The sequence below is a fragment of the Styela clava genome, chromosome 1 (assembly GCF_964204865.1).
Source record: "Styela clava chromosome 1, kaStyClav1.hap1.2, whole genome shotgun sequence".
Taxonomy (NCBI): domain Eukaryota; kingdom Metazoa; phylum Chordata; class Ascidiacea; order Stolidobranchia; family Styelidae; genus Styela; species Styela clava.
In genome coordinates, this window is record NC_135250.1 from 12424541 (window position 1) to 12446217 (window position 21677).

Here is a 21677-nt window from a genome sequence, read left to right on the forward strand (position 1 = left end):
ATGCGAATCAGGTTTTGCGACCATGGTCGTAATACGCACAAAATATCGATCTCGAGTGAGAGAGAAATGCGTGCGGCTCTCACAAATCTTACCAAGAACCAGTTGTAAAAAGACGCAAGTATTCCCATCCCATTAAATGCAATTTCACTGACCTTGGTTTAGTTTTCTTTGATCGTTTAAAAAAAACTCATTGCAAAAAAGGTCCTTTATTGGAAGGTATTAATACGGTTTCCACGAAGAGTCGCAACTTGAGCATATTTTTTGGAGGGTGTCACAATACGAAGAAGTTTGAGAACCACTGCGTTACAGTATCGCCACTGGAAACAATATTTTAGTTCGGGGCTTGCATGGCGTGGTTAACCAGTGGCAAATGGTATAGAATTCACATTGATACACTCGGTTGGAATTACTTATATAACATCGTTATTGGAAAGCTAAAGTAATTCTAGCTTGGAACACGAATGACACGGTTAACTGGTTACTACCATGGTCATAGACCATTATACTTTCAAATTACATATATAAGATTAGCCAGATTGGCCCATAAAATTAAATCAATAATTCTATGCAAGATAATAATGACTATGCTATCAATAAAAGAAGGCAATATACATATAAATATGACACTGGATATATACACATCCTTGTATCCACAAAACTCAGTGTGTACTCAATTTAATTCATTATAAAAAGAAATGAGTTTCAATGTTTTAGAATTAATGATTTCCTTTTTATATTATTATTGATACAATGCTGTTCTAGCAGTTAGGTAGACGTTTTCGAGGGAGGATTCAAGGAGAAATCGATAAAGAAGTACTGGTACTTATATCTTGAGTAGAAATTTTTTTTCATAAGTATAGTATAGCTATGAAAATATTTTTACGAATTGTGGTAATTACAATGTAACTCTTGTTATGAAAATGCTCGCCACACCTCAAAAATACCTAGCTAGCAATAAGCTACATATAACAAATATTATGTTTCATTCAAAAATATCTTGAAAATACGGGGATGGAATGTAAATATCCAAAAAATGCACGAATAAGTCCAACAAACAAAAAATAGATTCAATTAGCTACATGCCCCCTCAAAATTGTCTAAACCCCTTTTGCAAAGCGCGCCCCACCCTTTGAGAACCATTGCCCCAGTGAATAATTGCTGATACCATTAAATTTCATGCCAACGATACTAAGAAATGAACACCGGTCCGGTTCTAAAGACTTTGCCATATAAAATTATTAGCGCGCATTGGTGCCTAAACTAACAGTATTACTGCAAACACAAGGGAAAAAGTTCCTTCTCAACAATGACAAAAATTTGACAAAATTTGGAACAAAGTAATGCAAGTTTTATTCCGAATATTGGGCGGTAATATGACAAAAACACGTTTTTTTATTGCTAAAATTCATTCTTGTCTTATTCGCTTATTAGCTAGAAAAAAAATGATAGTTGTCCGAATCATGATATTATAAAGTATTTGGGGGGTTTTCCAAAAAAAATTCCATCTGACAGACAATTTCCATTTACGTATCCATATCAAGTTTTTGGCCATTCGGAAGCGTTGCCACAAAATCTTAATATGGTGAGCTGGAGTGAATATTTAATTATTAGATGCAAACAGCTAATTTTCAAAGAGATGCTAAAATTGTACAATATTCTGCCTAAAACTCAGCTATTAAACATGTAAAACGATACTTCAAACACTTCTACGAAAATTTCTTCCCTGGTCTATTAAGGCATAGGTTCTCAAAGTGCTCCGTGGGAGAAACTTTGGCGCTCCGATTACTTAATAAAATACTGACTTGTCCTATTTTGTGACTGTCCAAAGAAGTAATAACACTAATAAAATTTGACATCAGTAGTGTCGAAATATGACAACGAGCGCAAATTCAAATGTGACATTATATATAAGTAAGATCGCAGAGGATAAAAAGTTATCTCTCGAGTAGAATATTCAATTCATAGCCGGTGCGAGCATTCAAATTATCTTGTCACAGTAATTTATTTGTGTTCTTCGTTACTCGAATTTTAGTCGGGAAAACTTTTACGATTATTTAATAAATGAAAAATCACTATTTGAAAATTGCACGAAATACGTCCCAAACTGCCAACTATAAGTAGACCGGAATCGTATTTTGAAGTTAATCAAATTTGATTTGTCTTTTCGGCACTCAAAATTATTTTAAAAATATCGACAAAATACGAACGATTGTAATTTAAAATATTGCAAAAAAAAATGTTCGATATATTTTGCATTAATTATCTTATATATCGTCACATACAGAGAAAAAGTCGTATTTGGCACCATCGGTAGTTTCAAAATAGACAAAAGGTACATCGCGCGACAATTTACTGTGTTTCCATTTCAGTTCTTATATGGTATACATTTTAAAGAAATCCTAACATAACACAAATTTACAATGTCTGAAAAGCGTTTTCAATCTGCTGTGAGACTGCTAGAACAAAACTTATGGTGATATCTTCCGTTTTAGATTTTAGTTTTAATATTTTATAATGCCGGTTTTCAATTAGGAAATTGGGTTGCAAATTCACCTGGTATTAAGCCTATTAAAATGTTTAGCATTTAAATTAAGTAAAGTAATTTTAACTTATTTAGGAATAGTAATAGATGCCAATTTTAAAATTGATTGTGGGGATCCGTGAATAGTGGTGATGAATGTAAATTAGAAAGATTCAAAAGATTTTAATAACATACTTGCTCTTTAGACTCGAGGCAGCCACCTCTCTCAGTGATGCATAATCGGACGAATAACTCCGCATGTCTTTAGATATAATGATGAATTGTCTTTCCCTCTTTCAAGAAGTGTTTCAGAAAGCTGAAATTTATTTGAGATAATGAAATGTAGGTAAATTTTTTATGATATTGATTTGAATTATATATAGATGTTCGAACTACGTCATTATTAAGTTTTGGGTTTATAAGTTACAGAAAATGTAATTTGACAGGAGCACAGAGAAACTATGCTTATACTTTAGAGTTTAGATACATAAAAATGAAAATATTAATTTTCAGTTCATTGACAAATTATTCACAGATTTCCCCCTAAATTATAAATATTACTTTGGAATGATTTGTCAGCGTATAATATTGCAACACATCATATAAAATATATTTATATTCATGAAGAGCACGTTGAAAATACGGCTACATATTCAAGAAATGAAAATATCAAAAATAAGGCGGGAAAGATAAAATCTAACAAGTTTTTCCTTTACGCCCCTCAAAAAATCAATAAATATTACTTATTTTGAAGTTAGGTAGACGTTTTCGAGGGAGGATTCAAGGAGAAATCGATAAAGAAGTACTGGTACTTATATCTTGAGTAGAATTTTTTTTTCATAAGTATAGTATAGCTAGGAAAATATTTTTACGAATTGTGGTAACTACAATGTAACTCTTGTTATGAAAATGCTCGCCACACCTCAAAAATACCTAGCTAGCAATAAGCTACATATAACAAATATTATGTTTCATTCAAAAATATCTTGAAAATACGAGGATGGAATGTAAATATCCAAAAAATGCACGAATAAGTCCAACAAACAAAAAATAGATTTAATTAGCTACATGCCCCCTCAAAATTGTCTACGCCCCTTTTGCGAAGCGCGCCCCACCCTTTGAGAACCATTGCCCCAGTGAATAATTGCTGATACCATTAAATTTCATGCCAACGATACTAAGAAATGAACACCGGTCCGGTTCTAAAGACTTTGCCATATAAAATTATTAGCGCGCATTGGTGCCTAAACTAACAGTATTACTGCAAACACAAGGGAAAAAGTTCCTTCTCAACAATGACAAAAATTTGACAAAATTTGGAACAAAGTAATGCAAGTTTTATTCCGAATATTGGGCGGTAATATGACAAAAACACGTTTTTTTATTGCGAAAATTCATTCTTGTCTTATTCGCTTATTAGCCAGAAAAAAACGATAGTTGTCTGAATCATGATATTATAAAGTAATTGGGGGGTTTTCCAAAAAAAATTCCATTTGACAGACAATTTCCATTTACGTATCCATATCAAGTTTTTGGCCATTCGGAAGCGTTGCCACAAAATCTTAATATGGTGAGCCGGAGTGAATATTTAATTATTAGATGCAAACAGCTAATTTTCAAAGAGATGCTAAAATTGTACAATATTCTGCCTAAAACTCAGCTATTAAACATGTAAAACGATACTTCAAACACTTTTACGAAAATTTCTTCCCTGGTCTATTAAGGCATAGGTTCTCAAAGTGCTCCGTGGGAGAAACTTTGGCGCTCCGATTACTTAATAAAATACTGACTTGTCCTATTTTGTGACTGTCCAAAGAAGTAATAACACTAATAAAATTTGACATCAGTAGTGTCGAAATATGACAACGAGCGCAAATTCAAATGTGACATTATATATAAGTAAGATCGCAGAGGATAAAAAGTTATCTCTCGAGTAAAATATTCAATTCATAGCCGGTGCGAGCATTCAAAATATCTTGTCATAGTAATTTATTTGTGTTCTTCGTTACTCGAATTTTAGTCGGGAAAACTTTTACGATTATTTAATAAATGAAAAATCACTATTTGAAAATTGCACGAAATACGTCCCAAACTGCCAACTATAAGTAGACCGGAATCGTATTTTGAAGTTAATCAAATTTGATTTGTCTTTTCGGCACTCAAAATTATTTTAAAGATATCGACAAAATACGAACGATTGTAATTTAAAATATTGCAAAAAAAAAAATGTTCGATATATTTTGCATTAATTATCTTATATATCGTCACATACAGAGAAAAAGTCGTATTTGGCACCATCGGTAGTTTCAAAATAGACAAAAGGTACATCGCGCGAACAATTTACTGTGTTTCCATTTCAGTTCCTATATGGTATACATTTTAAAGAAATCCTAACATAACACAAATTTACAATGTCTGAAAAGCGTTTTCAATCTGCTGTGAGACTGCTAGAACAAAACTTATGGTGATATCTTCCGTTTTAGATTTTAGTTTTAATATTTTATAATGCCGGTTTTCAATTAAGAAATTTGGTTGCAAATTCACCTGGTATTAAGCCTATTAAAATGTTTAGCATTTAAATTAAGTAAAGTAATTTTAACTTATTTAGGAATAGTAATAGATGCCAATTTTAAAATTGATTGTGGGGATCCGTGAATAGGGGTGATGAATGTAAATTAGAAAGATTCAAAAGATTTTAATAACATACTTGCTCTTTAGACTCGAGGCAGCCACCTCTCTCAGTGATGCATAATCGGACGAATAACTCCGCATGTCTTTAGATATAATGATGAATTGTCTTTCCCTCTTTCAAGAAGTGTTTCAGAAAGCTGAAATTTATTTGAGATAATGAAATGTAGGTAAATTTTGTATGATATTGATTTGAATTATATATAGATGTTCGAACTACGTCATTATTAAGTTTTGGGTTTATAAGTTACAGAAAATGTAATTTGACAGGAGCACAGAGAAACTAGATACATTAGATACATAAAAATGAAAATATTAATTTTCAGTTCATTGACAAATTATTCACAGATTTCCCCCTAAATTATAAATATTACTTTGGAATGATTTGTCAGCGTATAATATTGCAACACAGAAGGGCACGTTGAAAATACGGCTACATATTCAAGAAATGAAAATATCAAAAATAAGGCGGGAAAGATAAAATCTAACAAGTTTTTCCTTTACGCCCCTCAAAAAATCAATAAATATCACTTATTTTGAAGTTAGGTAGACGTTTTCGAGGGAGGATTCAAGGAGAAATTGATAAAGAAGTACTGGTACTTATATCTTGAGTAGAATTTTTTTTCATAAGTATAGTATAGCTATGAAAATATTTTTACGAATTGTGGTAATTACAATGTAACTCTTGTTATGAAAATGCTCGCCACACCTCAAAAATACCTAGCTAGCAATAAGCTATAACAAATATTATGTTTCATTCAAAAATATCTTGAAAATACGGGGATGGAATGTAAATATCCAAAAAATGCACGAATAAGTTCAACAAACAAAAAATAGATTTAATTAGCTACATGCCCCCTCAAAATTGTCTACGCCCCTTTTGCAAAGCGCGCCCCACCCTTTGAGAACCATTGCCCCAGTGAATAATTGCTGATACCATTAAATTTCATGCCAACGATACTAAGAAATGAACACCGGTCCGGTTCTAAAGACTTTGCCATATAAAATTATTAGCGCGCATTGGTGCCTAAACTAACAGTATTACTGCAAACACAAGGGAAAAAGTTCCTTCTCAACAATGACGAAAATTTGACAAAATTTGGAACAAAGTAATGCAAGTTTTATTCCGAATATTGGGCGGTAATATGACAAAAACACGTTTTTTTATTGCGAAAATTCATTCTTGTCTTATTCGCTTATTAGCCAGAAAAAAAAACGATAGTTGTCCGAATCATGATACTATAAAGTATTTGGGGTGTTTTCCAAAAAAAATTCCATTTGACAGACAATTTCCATTTACGTATTCATATCAAGTTTTTGGCCATTCGGAAGCGTTGCCACAAAATCTTACTATGGTGAGCTGGAGTGAATATTTAATTATTAGATGCAAACAGCTAATTTTCAAAGAGATGCTAAAATTGTACAATATTCTGCCTAAAACTCAGCTATTAAACATGTAAAACGATACTTCAAACACTTTTACGAAAATTTCTTCCCTGGTCTATAAGGCATAGGTTCTCAAAGTGCTTCGTGGGAGAAACTTTGGCGCTCCGATTACTTAATAAAATACTGACTTGTCCTATTTTGTGACTGTCCAAAGAAGTAATAACACTAATAAAATTTGACATCAGTAGTGTCGAAATATGACAACGAGCGCAAATTCAAATGTGACATTATATATAAGTAAGATCGCAGAGGATAAAAAGTTATCTCTCGAGTAAAATATTCAATTCATAGCCGGTGCGAGCATTCAAAATATCTTGTCATAGTAATTTATTTGTGTTCTTCGTTACTCGAATTTTAGTCGGGAAAACTTTTACGATTATTTAATAAATGAAAAATCACTATTTGAAAATTGCACGAAATACGTCCCAAACTGCCAACTATAAGTAGACCGGAATCGTATTTTGAAGTTAATCAAATTTGATTTGTCTTTTCGGCACTCAAAATTATTTTAAAGATATCGACAAAATACGAACGATTGTAATTTAAAATATTGCAAAAAAAAAATGTTCGATATATTTTGCATTAATTATCTTATATATCGTCACATACAGAGAAAAAGTCGTATTTGGCACCATCGGTAGTTTCAAAATAGACAAAAGGTACATCGCGCGAACAATTTACTGTGTTTCCATTTCAGTTCCTATATGGTATACATTTTAAAGAAATCCTAACATAACACAAATTTACAATGTCTGAAAAGCGTTTTCAATCTGCTGTGAGACTGCTAGAACAAAACTTATGGTGATATCTTCCGTTTTAGATTTTAGTTATAATATTTTATAATGCCGGTTTTCAATTAAGAAATTGGGTTGCAAATTCACCTGGTATTAAACTCTTTCAGAACGGAGATAATGAGCCTAATTAGCTGCAATCGGCCGGATAAATTCCAAAATATTCAAACACCCACAAAATCCGTAACATCTACCCCATAAACTTAGTGAAAATATCCCCGACGAGCGCAGAAAATCATTATCTACAATAATCCACCCTCGAGATGGCGACCGAGCGCGTGAGACGTCTTTGGGTAGAGCTCAAACTCAACGTGATTTTGTAAAATAAAAAGTTAGTTTTCGCGGCTTCAAAATATGGCGCTCTTACAAATTTACTTGTGCAATATTGGATGGGCGCATATGGTTAATATTTGGTTAGTTTGTAGTTCATGATTGATTCTGCAGAGGAAAACTCGCAGAAACAAATTATTTTGAACCGTTTTGGAGAAATTACTGCTTGAACAGGGGCAGAAAACGATTTTTTGGCTTTGAGAAGCAAAAACCGCAGTATTTATCTGAAATTCTCAAGACGCCAATATTCAAGTTACAGCTGTGAAAATTCGTCCATTTGAAGATATAAACTAATACTTTTCAAAGAAAGTTTCATAAAAATTCTAGTTTCGACCATTCATGAGATATTGATTGTTCAACATGGGGGTGTCGATGCTTTTTGCCGCCAATGAGAAGCTATGTTATTTCATATTTATGATACTGTTGCGGCCGATAAACAACAATGTCTACCGCATTGCACAACACGTCGTAAGCATATTTCTTCAACATTGCACAACACGAAGTAAACTACACCCAGCTGTGCGTTTTTCAAGATAATCACGAAGTGTTCTATTTCTTTATTATCACAAAGAGAGCAGCGTTTATTTACCGCATTGCACAACACGTCGTAAGCGTATTTCTTCAACATTGCACAACACGAAGTAAACTACACCCAGCTGTGCGTTTTTCAAGATTTCAAGATAATCAAAAAGTGTTCTATTTCTTTATTATCACAGAGAGAGCAGCGTTTATCTACCGCATTGCACAACACGTCGTAAACATATTTCTTCAACATTGCACAACACGAAGTAAACTACACTCAGCTGTGCGTTTTTCAAGATAATCACAAAGTGTTCCCCAATGGTATAATTTTGACGTAATCATTACGTCATACTCTCAAAATTAAATATGGTATTTTCTACAATATGCCACCATAACTAATATGTAATAGTATCAGTCATTCACATCTAAATTATAATCACAATTGCCTTTAATCTGATAGTCATAGGTCGAAGGGAACACAAAAATTCGACATCGCATGTTCACCCATGCCTGGGCCAAGTGTAACTGAAGGAATTGTCGGCAATTTCGTGTCGGTCAACTAAGCATACCACATTTATTCATATATCACCCCAACTCGTTGATAAATCACACATTCCGCGAATGAAATAGGAATAATACAATCTTGGTATTCATATAAATACATTCCCGTCCGACGCGACAGACTTAAAATGTATTCATATGAATCCCGCCGCTCTCTAAGAGTTTTAAGCCTATTAAAATGTTTAGCATTTAAATTAAGTAAAGTAATTTTAACTTATTTAGGAATAGTAATAGATACCAATTTTAAAATTGATTGTGGGGATCCGTGAACAGTGGTGATGAATGTAAATTAGAAAGATTCAAAAGATTTTATTAACATACTTGCTCTTTAGACTCGAGGCAGCCACCTCTCTCAGTGATGCATAATCGGACGAATAACTCCGCATGTCTTTAGATATAATGATGAATTGTCTTTCCCTCTTTCAAGAAGTGTTTCAGAAAGCTGAAATTTATTTGAGATAATGAAATGTAGGTAAATTTTGTATAATATTGATTTGAATTATATATAGATGTTCGAACTACGTCATTATTAAGTTTTGGGTTAATAAGTTACAGAAAATGTAATTTGACAGGAGCACAGAGAAACTATGCTTATACTTTAGAGTTTAGATACATAAAAATGAAAATATTAATTTTCAGTTCATTGACAAATTATTCACAGATTTCCCCCTAAATTATAAATATTACTTTGGAATGATTTGTCAGCGTATAATATTGCAACACATCATATAAAATATATTTATATTCATGAAGAGCACGTTGAAAATACGGCTACATATTCAAGAAATGAAAATATCAAAAATAAGGCGGGAAAGATAAAATCTAACAAGTTTTTCCTCTACGCCCCTCAAAAAATCAATAAATATTACTTATTTTGAAGTTAGGTAGACGTTTTCGAGGGAGGATTCAAGGAGAAAACGATAAAGAAGTACTGGTACTTATATCTTGAGTAGAATTTTTTTTTCATAAGTATAGTATAGCTATGAAAATATTTTTACGAATTGTGGTAATTACAATGTAACTCTTGTTATGAAAATGCTCGCCACACCTCAAAAATACCTAGCTAGCAATAAGCTACATATAACACATATTATGTTTCATTCAAAAATATCTTGAAAATACGGGGATGGAATGTAAATATCCAAAAAATGCACGAATAAGTCCAACAAACAAAAAATAGATTTAATTAGCTACATGCCCCCTCAAAATTGTCTACGCCCCTTTTGCAAAGCGCGCCCCACTCTTTGAGAACCATTGCCCCAGTGAATAATTGCTGATACCATTAAATTTCATGCCAACGATACTAAGAAATGAACACCGGTCCGGTTCTAAAGACTTTGCCATATAAAATTATTAGCGCGCATTGGTGCCTAAACTAACAGTATTACTGCAAACACAAGGGAAAAAGTTTCTTCTCAACAATGACGAAAATTTGACAAAATTTGGAACAAATTAATGCAAGTTTTATTCCGAATATTGGGCGGTAATATGACAAAAACACGGTTTTTTATTGCTAAAATTCATTCTTGTCTTATTCGCTTATTAGCCAGAAAAAAAACTATAGTTGTCCGAATCATGATATTATAAAGTATTTGGGGGGTTTTCCAAAAAAAATTCCATTTGACAGACAATTTCCATTTACGTATCCATATCAAGTTTTTGGCCATTCGGAAGCGTTGCCACAAAATCTTAATATGGTGAGCTGGAGTGAATATTTAATTATTAGATGCAAACAGCTAATTTTCAAAGAGATGCTAAAATTGTACAATATTCTGCCTAAAACTCAGCTATTAAACATGTAAAACGATACTTCAAACACTTTTACGAAAATTTCTTCCCTGGTCTATTAAGGCATAGGTTCTCAAAGTGCTCCGTGGGAGAAACTTTGGCGCTCCGATTACTTAATAAAATACTGACTTGTCCAATTTTGTGATTGTCCAAAGAAGTAATAACACTAATAAAATTTGACATCAGTAGTGTCGAAATATGACAACGAGCGCAAATTCAAATGTGACATTATATATAAGTAAGATCGCAGAGGATAAAAAGTTATCTCTCGAGTAAAATATTCAATTCATAGCCGGTGCGAGCATTCAAAATATCTTGTCATAGTAATTTATTTGTGTTCTTCGTTACTCGAATTTTATTCGGGAAAAATTTTACGATTATTTAATAAATGAAAAATCACTATTTGAAAATTGTACGAAATACGTCCCAAACTGCCAACTATAAGTAGACCGGAATCGTATTTTGAAGTTAATCAAATTTGATTTGTCTTTTCGGCACTCAAAATTATTTTAAAGATATCGACAAAATACGAACGATTGTAATTAAAAATATTGCAAAAAAAAAATGTTCGATATATTTTGCATTAATTATCTTATATATCGTCACATACAGAGAAAAAGTCGTATTTGGCACCATCGGTAGTTTCAAAATAGACAAAAGGTACATCGCGCGAACAATTTACTGTGTTTCCATTTCAGTTCCTATATGGTATACATTTTAAAGAAATCCTAACATAACACAAATTTACAATGTCTGAAAAGCGTTTTCAATCTGCTGTGAGACTGCTAGAACAAAACTTATGGTGATATCTTCCGTTTTAGATTCTAGTTTTAATATTTTGTAATGCCGGTTTTCAATTAAGAAATTGGGTTGCAAATTCACCTGGTATTAAGCCTATTAAAATGTTTAGCATTTAAATTAAGTAAAGTAATTTTAACTTATTTAGGAATAGTAATAGATACCAATTTTAAAATTGATTGTGGGGATCCGTGAATAGTGGTGATGAATGTAAATTAGAAAGATTCAAAAGATTTTAATAACATACTTGCTCTTTAGACTCGAGGCAGCCACCTCTCTCAGTGATGCATAATCGGACGAATAACTCCGCATGTCTTTAGATATAATGATGAATTGTCTTTCCCTCTTTCAAGAAGTGTTTCAGAAAGCTGAAATTTATTTGAGATAATGAAATGTAGGTAAATTTTGTATGATATTGATTTGAATTATATATAGATGTTCGAACTACGTCATTATTAAGTTTTGGGTTTATAAGTTACAGAAAATGTAATTTGACAGGAGCACAGAGAAACTATGCTTATACTTTAGAGTTTAGATACATAAAAATGAAAATATTAATTTTCAGTTCATTGACAAATTATTCACAGATTTCCCCCTAAATTATAAATATTACTTTGGAATGATTTGTCAGCGTATAATATTGCAACACATCATATAAAATATATTTATATTCATGAAGAGCACGTTGAAAATACGACTACATATTCAAGAAATGAAAATATCAAAAATAAGGCGGGAAAGATAAAATCTAACAAGTTTTCCCTTTACGCCCCTCAAAAAATCAATAAATATTACTTATTTTGAAGTTAGGTAGACGTTTTCGAGGGAGGATTCAAGGAGAAATCGATAAAGAAGTACTGGTACTTATATCTTGAGTAGAAATTTTTTTTCATAAGTATAGTATAGCTATGAAAATATTTTTACGAATTGTGGTAATTACAATGTAACTCTTGTTATGAAAATGCTCGTCACACCTCAAAAATACCTAGCTAGCAATAAGCTACATATGACAAATATTATGTTTCATTCAAAAATATCTTGAAAATACGGGGATGGAATGTAAATATCCAAAAAATGCACGAATAAGTCCAACAAACAAAAAATAGATTTAATTAGCTACATGCCCCCTCAAAATTGTCTACGCCCCTTTTGCAAAGCGCGCCCCACCCTTTGAGAACCATTGCCACAGTGAATAATTGCTGATACCATTAAATTTCATGCCATCGATACTAAGAAATGAACACCGGTCCGGTTCTAAAGACTTTGTCATATAAAATTATTAGCGCGCATTGGTGCCTAAACTAACAGTATTACTGCAAACACAAGGGAAAAAGTTCCTTCCCAACAATGACGAAAATTTGACAAAATTTGGAACAAAGTAATGCAAGTTTTATTCCGAATATTGGGCGGTAATATGACAAAAACACGTTTTTTTATTGCTAAAATTCATTCTTGTCTTATTCGCTTATTAGCCAGAAAAAAAAAAAACGATAGTTGTCCGAATCATGATATTATAAAGTATTTGGGGGGTTTTCCAAAAAAAATTCCATTTGACAGACAATTTCCATTTACGTATCCATATCAAGTTTTTGGCCATTCGGAAGCGTTGCCACAAAATCTTAATATGGTGAGCTGGAGTGAATATTTAATTATAAGATGCAAACAGCTAATTTTCAAAGAGATGCTAAAATTGTACAATATTCTGCCTAAAACTCAGCAATTAAACATGTAAAACGATACTTCAAACACTTTTACGAAAATTTCTTCCCTGGTCTATTAAGGCATAGGTTCTCAAAGTGCTCCGTGGGAGAAACTTTGGCGCTCCGATTACTTAATAAAATACTGACTTGTCCTATTTTGTGACTGTCCAAAGAAGTAATAACACTAATAAAATTTGACATCAGTAGTGTCGAAATATGACAACGAGCGCAAATTCAAATGTGACATTATATATAAGTAAGATCGCAGAGGATAAAAAGTTATCTCTCGAGTAAAATATTCAATTCATAGCCGGTGCGAGCATTCAAAATATCTTGTCATAGTAATTTATTTGTGTTCTTCGTTACTCGAATTTTAGTCGGGAAAACTTTTACGATTATTTAATAAATGAAAAATCACTATTTGAAAATTGCACGAAATACGTCCCAAACTGCCAACTATAAGTAGACCGGAATCGTATTTTGAAGTTAATCAAATTTGATTTGTCTTTTCGGCACTTAAAATTATTTTAAAGATATCGACAAAATACGAACGATTGTAATTTAAAATATTGCAAAAAAAAAATGTTCGATATATTTTGCATTAATTATCTTATATATCGTCACATACAGAGAAAAAGTCGTATTTGGCACCATCGGTAGTTTCAAAATAGACAAAAGGTACATCGCGCGAACAATTTACTGTGTTTCCATTTCAGTTCCTATATGGTATACATTTTAAAAAAATCCGAACATAACACAAATTTACAATGTCTGAAAAGCGTTTTCAATCTGCTGTGAGACTGCTAGAACAAAACTTATGGTGATATCTTCCGTTTTAGATTTTAGTTTTAATATTTTATAATGCCGGTTTTCAATTAAGAAATTGGGTTGCAAATTCACCTGGTATTAAGCCTATTAAAATGTTTAGCATTTAAATTAAGTAAAGTAATTTTAACTATTTAGGAATAGTAATAGATACCAATTTTAAAATTGATTGTGGGGATCCGTGAATAGTGGTGATGAATGTAAATTAGAAAGATTCAAAAGATTTTAATAACATACTTGCTCTTTAGACTCGAGGCAGCCACCTCTCTCAGTGATGCATAATCGGACGAATAACCCCGCATGTCTTTAGATATAATGATGAATTGTCTTTCCCTCTTTCAAGAAGTGTTTCAGAAAGCTGAAATTTATTTGAGATAATGAAATGTAGGTAAATTTTTTATGATATTGATTTGAATTATATATAGATGTTCGAACTACGTCATTATTAAGTTTTGGGTTTATAAGTTACAGAAAATGTAATTTGACAGGAGCACAGAGAAACTATGCTTATACTTTAGAGTTTAGATACATAAAAATGAAAATATTAATTTTCAGTTCATTGACAAATTATTCACAGATTTCCCCCTAAATTATAAATATTACTTTGGAATGATTTGTCAGCGTATAATATTGCAACACATCATATAAAATATATTTATATTCATGAAGAGCACGTTGAAAATACGGCTACATATTCAAGAAATGAAAATATCAAAAATAAGGCGGGAAAGATAAAATCTAACAAGTTTTTCCTTTACGCCCCTCAAAAATCAATAAATATTACTTATTTTGAATGATCTGTCAGTGTGCTATGTTGTATCTCATTATCTAAATCCTAAATAGTTAATAGTTTATTAGTGTGTTATATTTTACCTTCAAGTTCTCTATAGTCTTTCCCTCACAGCAACTTCCTGAAAATATAGGTCAATTAATAACTTCAGCCACAGACATTGTAGACATATATATATATATATAAGAACAGGACAGATTATTACTACGGAATAAACGATAAGGAAATAAGAATTATATTTCCAGATTCGAAAACTTATGAACATGGGACGGTATGATTACTGAGACTACTAGCAACGGATATATAGGCTGACTATAGTAGATTTACAATTTGGTGGGATCTCATGTATATAGTGATCTTTAAACTGGTTATCGAGCAGCGACACCCAAGTTTCTAATATCTAATTGAAAAAGTAAGAATTCCAGAGATTTGAAACTACTATATCTTATATTGACGGTGTGTGCCGTATAAACGATCCAACTAACACCATTCAGTAGAGATTATAAACGAGAGTTTATATGAATTAAGCTCTTCACACGTGATTAGGCATAACACGACGTGACCTGCACCAACAATAGGGAAAATATGACATATATTTCCATGTCTCTATATTTAAACAGTCATGAAAATATGAATACTTAGCACTTTTACCAAGGGGATATGGACCAAAAAAAGTTTACACTTGGTTGAATATAATTTACACAGTATCGTTTTTGAAAATTTTAGTTCTTTAAGGTGTAAGATTAACGCCTATCTTAATACACTTAGTATGACTCACTCTTATAATATCATTATTGGAAATTTGGGGCGATTTCAGTTTGAAGTATAGTTGGGAACATCAGTGACATGGTTATCAACTGTTTACTACCAGAGCGTGCAGGTCACGATGAGCTACAGTTAAATTTAAAAAATTAGTCTTGATTACCATTACCATTTGTGGCAAAAACGCTCATCAGATTAATAAAAAAGGCCAGGACTACGATTTCAACAAATTAGGCATATTAGTGTATATAGGCACCCTATGATAAACAACAAGGTAAACAATAAGTTTTAATATTTGCATGGTTATTAAGTTGGGGTTGTGTTTTAACCGAATTGCACTCAACGAGGCATAGTTCAAATCCTTTCAGTATCTCTGCAGATATACACTGCTTGATTAACTTGTAGTATCACTTTAAAAAAATTCACTGTTTGTAGTAATCACAACGTGACGCCCTATTGCGATGAAACGCCTTTTATTTATGCTGACCCAATGAACTTTACCTAAACTGACATTACAAGATAGTAATTGGTCTTTCGGTTTGGACGATTAAACGAAACAACAGCAGATGGGACAACACAGCAGTTAGCCCCTGAACGTGCAGCGCTATACTGACTACGCCATTAATCACCGGATACTGCTACAGTTAATTTGTAGTACAGAATAGTTAATTTCGCGATTATACTCAAAATATTAAAAGTAATAATTTGTCTGTCGATTTCCCAAAAAAAAAAAATACGACATATTATTTATTTATAGACATGTAAATTGAAAGATTTCAAATGATATGATCACATACTTGCTCTTCAGACTTGATAGGCCTCCATCTCACTCAGTGATGAAAATCTGACACTTGACGAATTTCTTTTGGTGCAATGATAAATTGTTCTGTCGACTTTCAAGCAGTGTTTTAAAACGCTGAAAATCAATATATAGATCGTGATTTCGTGTAAGCCAATTCTAAATTTGAATTAAACTAAATTTCGTTGAGCCAACTATGCCATTTTCAGGTAGTTAATTCCCACAAATGTTATTTGACAGAGACACTACAAAGCTATGCTTATGCTAAAGATACAAAAAACCAACTACCAACTATGTAATTCAATTGAGGTCATTTTCAACTATGTCGCTGATTTCACCAAAATTACATCCTTCAGTTAAAATGATATGTTAGTGTATCATATTGTACCTCATTTTGTATTGTTAAAGTGAGACTCTTTTTTGAATATTTTCTTCTAAAAATATACGTAAGTTTTAATAAAATACGTAACAGGTAAATTTCGACATTTAATTTCATAAAATTTAAAATTTAGAAAATTTAGACGAATAGACGAATAAAATTTATTCAGCGATTGACATTAAATTTCAAATATAAACTCTATAACATATCAGGTGTAGTCTTCAAACTGCACAAATTGCAAATATTACAATAACAATAAAATACTCAATGAATTTATTTAACTCTTCCATGGAGTATATGACTAAGTAATTACCTCTGATCAGTAATTTGTAGCATTATCACATTGTTCACGGTAGAGATCGCAAACTGGGGATCGCTATCCAGCAGGGAAGCGCGCAACGAATTTTAGGGGTCGCAAAGAGTACACCAATTTGATACAAGATACTATATTTATAGTACTTTTTTGGACTTCTGCTTCGAAATACAATTAAACTTGTGAAAATATAAATCTTACAATTCTGAGAGAAAGCACATGATCAGATAAGTGGCATAACAATGCCGACTCTGATCGCAAGACCAGAGACGCGGTGCGCTCGCATCGAATTTTTTAGCATTTTGAACAAAAACAGTGGTATACCGGAATCAATAGGCGTCGGAAGTCAAATAAAATGATCAAATAATATTTACTTGTAATATTCCTCGTCCGTTAGTTCGTGTCTTTGAATCTTTAACCTTCAATATTTCTTCATCTGAAAAAAGTTAAGATATTAATAAGTAAACTGTCGCAGAAATGTAGCTAGCATAATCAATGGACAGTGGGACTGAATTTATCGGATCTTTTGCACAAAGCTCCCGCCACGTTTTAAAATGACATATTAGTAATTATCCATTTGGGGTTAGGAATGATTTAAAAATTTGAATTTCCAGTGCAATCTGCATTCCTAACTTAAACTGGATAATTACTAATTCTCTTATTTTGAACGTTGATAGTGTCTTTGTACAAAGATCCAATCCATACACAATAATATATTAAAGTAAAAAGGCTATGGCGAATCTCTATTAAACCATGGATTTTGCGCTGCATTTGCGAAAGTTTTGAAAGTAATGCATTACATTCATGTTAAGGGTACCATGTTGAATGCAGCTTACGTAGTTACGTAGATCAATGTGTTACGTTTAAGTTTCTTCATGATAAGCTCATGTATTGTCATATAGGTTTTAAGTTTGGCCTATTTGTGAGAGAACGATGGAACCCGCTGTTAGTGAGTTGGATGCAGAAGAGAATCATCCATCAATCTAGACTTCTGTATTAGTTAATAAGTCCAATTCGTATAGGCCCGAAAACCTCTAAGTTACCACTTATACAATAGTAAAATGAAAGCAATATAATAGCAATGAAAACAATGGGTATAAAGAACATTTAGCTCACCTGAATATTGTTTCGAACTCGCTGTCCTAACCCAACAGTCAGCCTATCCATACACCCTACACAAAATCAAATCTTATCCTATCACGAACATTTGTGACTGACTGAAAGCGATGTCGCTTGTGGCTTCCCGCGCAAAAATATCTGACGAAAAAAGCTATCTGATTGTTGGTAATCAAATGTTTTTACCTGATTACTTTAATTACTCCAGGTTGTCGTTATGAGCCGATCACGCTTCTGACGCATGATCTCAAAGTTGCAGAATGCAAATGGCGGTTGGATTTGCTTTATTCATAGTATAATACCTAGTTCACAGTAATATTCTCAGGATCTTTTGTAACAAGCCCCGCCCCAAAACAACACCCCGCCAACGCTCGAATTAAATAAAAATAGTACTTATTCAGTTAAGGTGAGGGATGCAGATTCAGCCGGAAATTCAAATTTTCGAATCGTTCTAACCCAAAACCCTAACTGCATAATTACTCATTTTTTTTTTAAAAACTTGACAGGGGTGTTTAGCTTAGATCACACATTTTTGCATCATTGACGGGAGCGTAGTACAAAGAATCCAGCAATTCCATTACATTTGTCTGTTTACATTTGTCGAGTAAACGCGCACGTGAATGCCATCAAAAATGTAACCGTCCTACAACTCAATGAGCGTTATATCAATGCATTCTCTGCATTGGCGTACAAATCTTAGCTCATTAACTGGCGCAGCCAAGAATACTTTTAAGTTTTCTTACTATAACGTGCGGGCGATGTCGTTAAAAAGGAGGTCATAATGTGACGTTGTTTCGATGCCTACTATGTAGTAATTTCTTCGCCCAAACCAAACGGCGGAGACATAACATCAGCAACAGGATTAATCACGGTTCTATGTGAAGTAAATAATTGACTGCTCAAGACAAGAGCATACCGACGACAACAACTGATGATATATAGATCAACTATTCAGGACCCTTCAAATATTTGGTGTTATGGAGCTCGTGAAGAGGTGGACTGTTATTGACGTAGCCCCACAATAAGAACGTAACAAAAACAAATTGTTACTTAGCGATCAATATTGATGGGTGAATTGAAATTACTCTATTTAGTACCTCGGATGTATTTGCTGCTGCCTAAATTTTATTAATGCCATTTTGAGTAGACGAATAGATCGCGGAGACCTTAGGTCCGTTTGAAGCACTTTGAGTCTGTCTCTAGATTAGACCTCTTGGTAAAGAACGATCATGATACAGGTATGTAAGGCCGTAAAGAACAATCCTGAGATTTCAACACCCAGGGGAAGGATATACACGTATTATAATGTATTTAGTATCTATGTCAGCCAGTGCACTGCAGCTGACTACGTTTGCGTTGAGTGGCGCATCGTGCTAAGCCCTAGCAATGCGCTTGATTTCTAACCTAAGACTACCCCGCTTAGATTCGCAGGTTCAAATCCCGTAGGGGATAATTTAGTACCAGAGGATTGCTGGCGGCTTCCTCCCGCCACTCCTACCCCAAGCCACAGAACACTTGCACTTTTTAGGTCGCTTCGCGGAACACCAAAAATGAAATTGATAAAGAAAAATGATGCAATGCAGCGAGTTGCTAAATGCGCCGCGAATACCTAAAATATGATTGGATATTTTTGTTTTGTTTTTTAATTTAAATGCTGGGTATATAAATTAATAAATTATTTCACCTTTCTATGTCGATTACTTTTCATTACGTAGTGTGTGCCTTTAATGTTACGTAACAATGGAGTACTTTTATTTATCTGCTCAATCTATTATTATTTATCCACTGAATCGAGTTTGGCAAACATAAGTAATTTTTTCCGCATTTTAAATTGTAACCAGGCAGAGGTGGAGGAAGAAAAGTTGACCTTTTACAATTATCCTTTAGGCATACATGTTTACCTACAGCAAAACCAAAGCTGTAAACTTGATATTGAACTTGACAATCAAAAAGCTAGGTCGACGGTTAACGAAAATGCCACCACCCGCAAAAAGTTTGTCAGCTTTAGGCCGACGGTGACGCGATATTCAACAGTCGTTAGTTGGGCGACAACTTTACGATGACGTGATTGACATGGCGACCAATTTAGCCCTAAACGAACGCCATATAAAAAAGATGTTTTATTGTAGGCTTTCCCACTACCGGAGGAAAAAATCTCATTATGTATAATTTTTGCAGCCATAGATTAAACATTTACATAAAGTCATCAGCTCCACGAAACTACGGCTCAACGTCTCAACTTCATAACTTTTGCCGCGAGTAGGGCTAGCCTAAATTTTACTGGTTGGCAAAATTGGCCCGACTTCGCTCAGTTGGATGATTCGTGTCAACCATAACATCGACTGATGGATTTCATTAATCATCTTGCACAATTTCATTGATCATTTGAAGGCTTTTTCCCAACTTTCCAAGCTAAGGAAGAACGCAAGAGAATCGATTCCGGCTCATTACAAGTTGAAGCAGTGAGGAAAGCTTACTTGCGCTTTTATGGGTTTTGCTTTGGGTAGGATCTTCATATAAGCGCGACTGGACTGAGGTCTGAACTCTGGATCTCCAGTTGGATAATGTATATTTAATACACTGACTTGTAAAGATCCATTTGTACACTCAGTGTCCAATGAAAGGATGAGCTGAAAAAGCCTAACTTGGTAACATCACGCGCACTCACTCAGAAATACAGGAGACCGATATCTGAGCAAAGTTACAGGCCAACACACTAAACTGCCAAGAAAGACTATAAAAATACATGATATACTCGACATAGTTGAGCACATGTTGGAAGTACAGTAAGTTGGTCTCGCGCAATCCAACTCGTAATCCATTTATATTCGCCAATATTATAAAACTTACGACACTTGCATAAATATAATTTTGTGTCTCCAGTATTAGATTTTCTATATGTAGCCTACTATTCAAACAACTGAACTATCGCACTATTGGATTCCTCGGGTCCCTTAAATGTTCCACTGGGATTATGCTTCACCAAAAAAAAAAAAAAATTTCAAAACCACTGGGTTGCATCAATAAATGATTCCATGTTTGATAACTTAACTAACTGGACAGCATAACCGATTTTTAATCGCATAACCCACACGAACTGGTAACCTGGCAAAAGGGCGTGGTACTGAGGTTTGATTACGCAGTCATTTCGGCTTTCATCACCCCCACCGATTGTGTGTGGAAATGCTTTTTATTAAATTCTATATATTTTTTTTTTAAAACTTCATCGCTTTTGGCAGAATCCAAAAATCAAAAATACCTTAGAAGAGTGAGTAATTTGATACATAACATTATCACATTGCACCAAAACTTGTAGGGTCACATTTTCGCCAGTACAGCCATAGACCACTTATAACACTATCACCCTTGTGTGGTACATACCATATATGTGCACACCCTTTAAACTTGACCATTTCCCCGTTTTATAGTATATATGTGGTATCATCACTCAATGGTATTGTACTTACATCCAAATTCTTAATCTTATTACTATATTTACATGCAGTGTGTTTCATGTTGTGTTGTGTCTGTATTTATATAGATGTTGT

General features: G+C 33.3%; 2 long non-coding RNA genes across 3 annotated transcripts in view; both read right to left on the reverse strand.

Annotated features, from left to right (window-relative positions):
• LOC144425644 (uncharacterized) overlaps positions 1–14324 on the reverse strand; it is a 28698-nt gene extending 14374 nt beyond the window's left edge. For both annotated transcript variants that reach the window (XR_013477572.1, XR_013477573.1), the window contains exons 1-5: positions 14208–14324; positions 11693–11813; positions 9181–9301; positions 5229–5349; positions 2717–2837 (exon numbers count right to left, since the gene is read on the reverse strand). This is a non-coding gene — a long non-coding RNA (uncharacterized LOC144425644). The remainder of the gene's footprint in view (positions 1–2716; positions 2838–5228; positions 5350–9180; positions 9302–11692; positions 11814–14207) is intronic.
• A 2000-nt stretch (positions 14325–16324) lies between these two features.
• Positions 16325–18456, reverse strand: LOC144424423 (uncharacterized). Its single transcript, XR_013476710.1, has 3 exons — positions 18130–18456; positions 17388–17449; positions 16325–16438 (listed from the first exon to the last, which is right to left on the reverse strand). It is a non-coding gene; the product is annotated as an uncharacterized LOC144424423 (long non-coding RNA).
• Positions 18457–21677: the final 3221 nt, after the last annotated feature.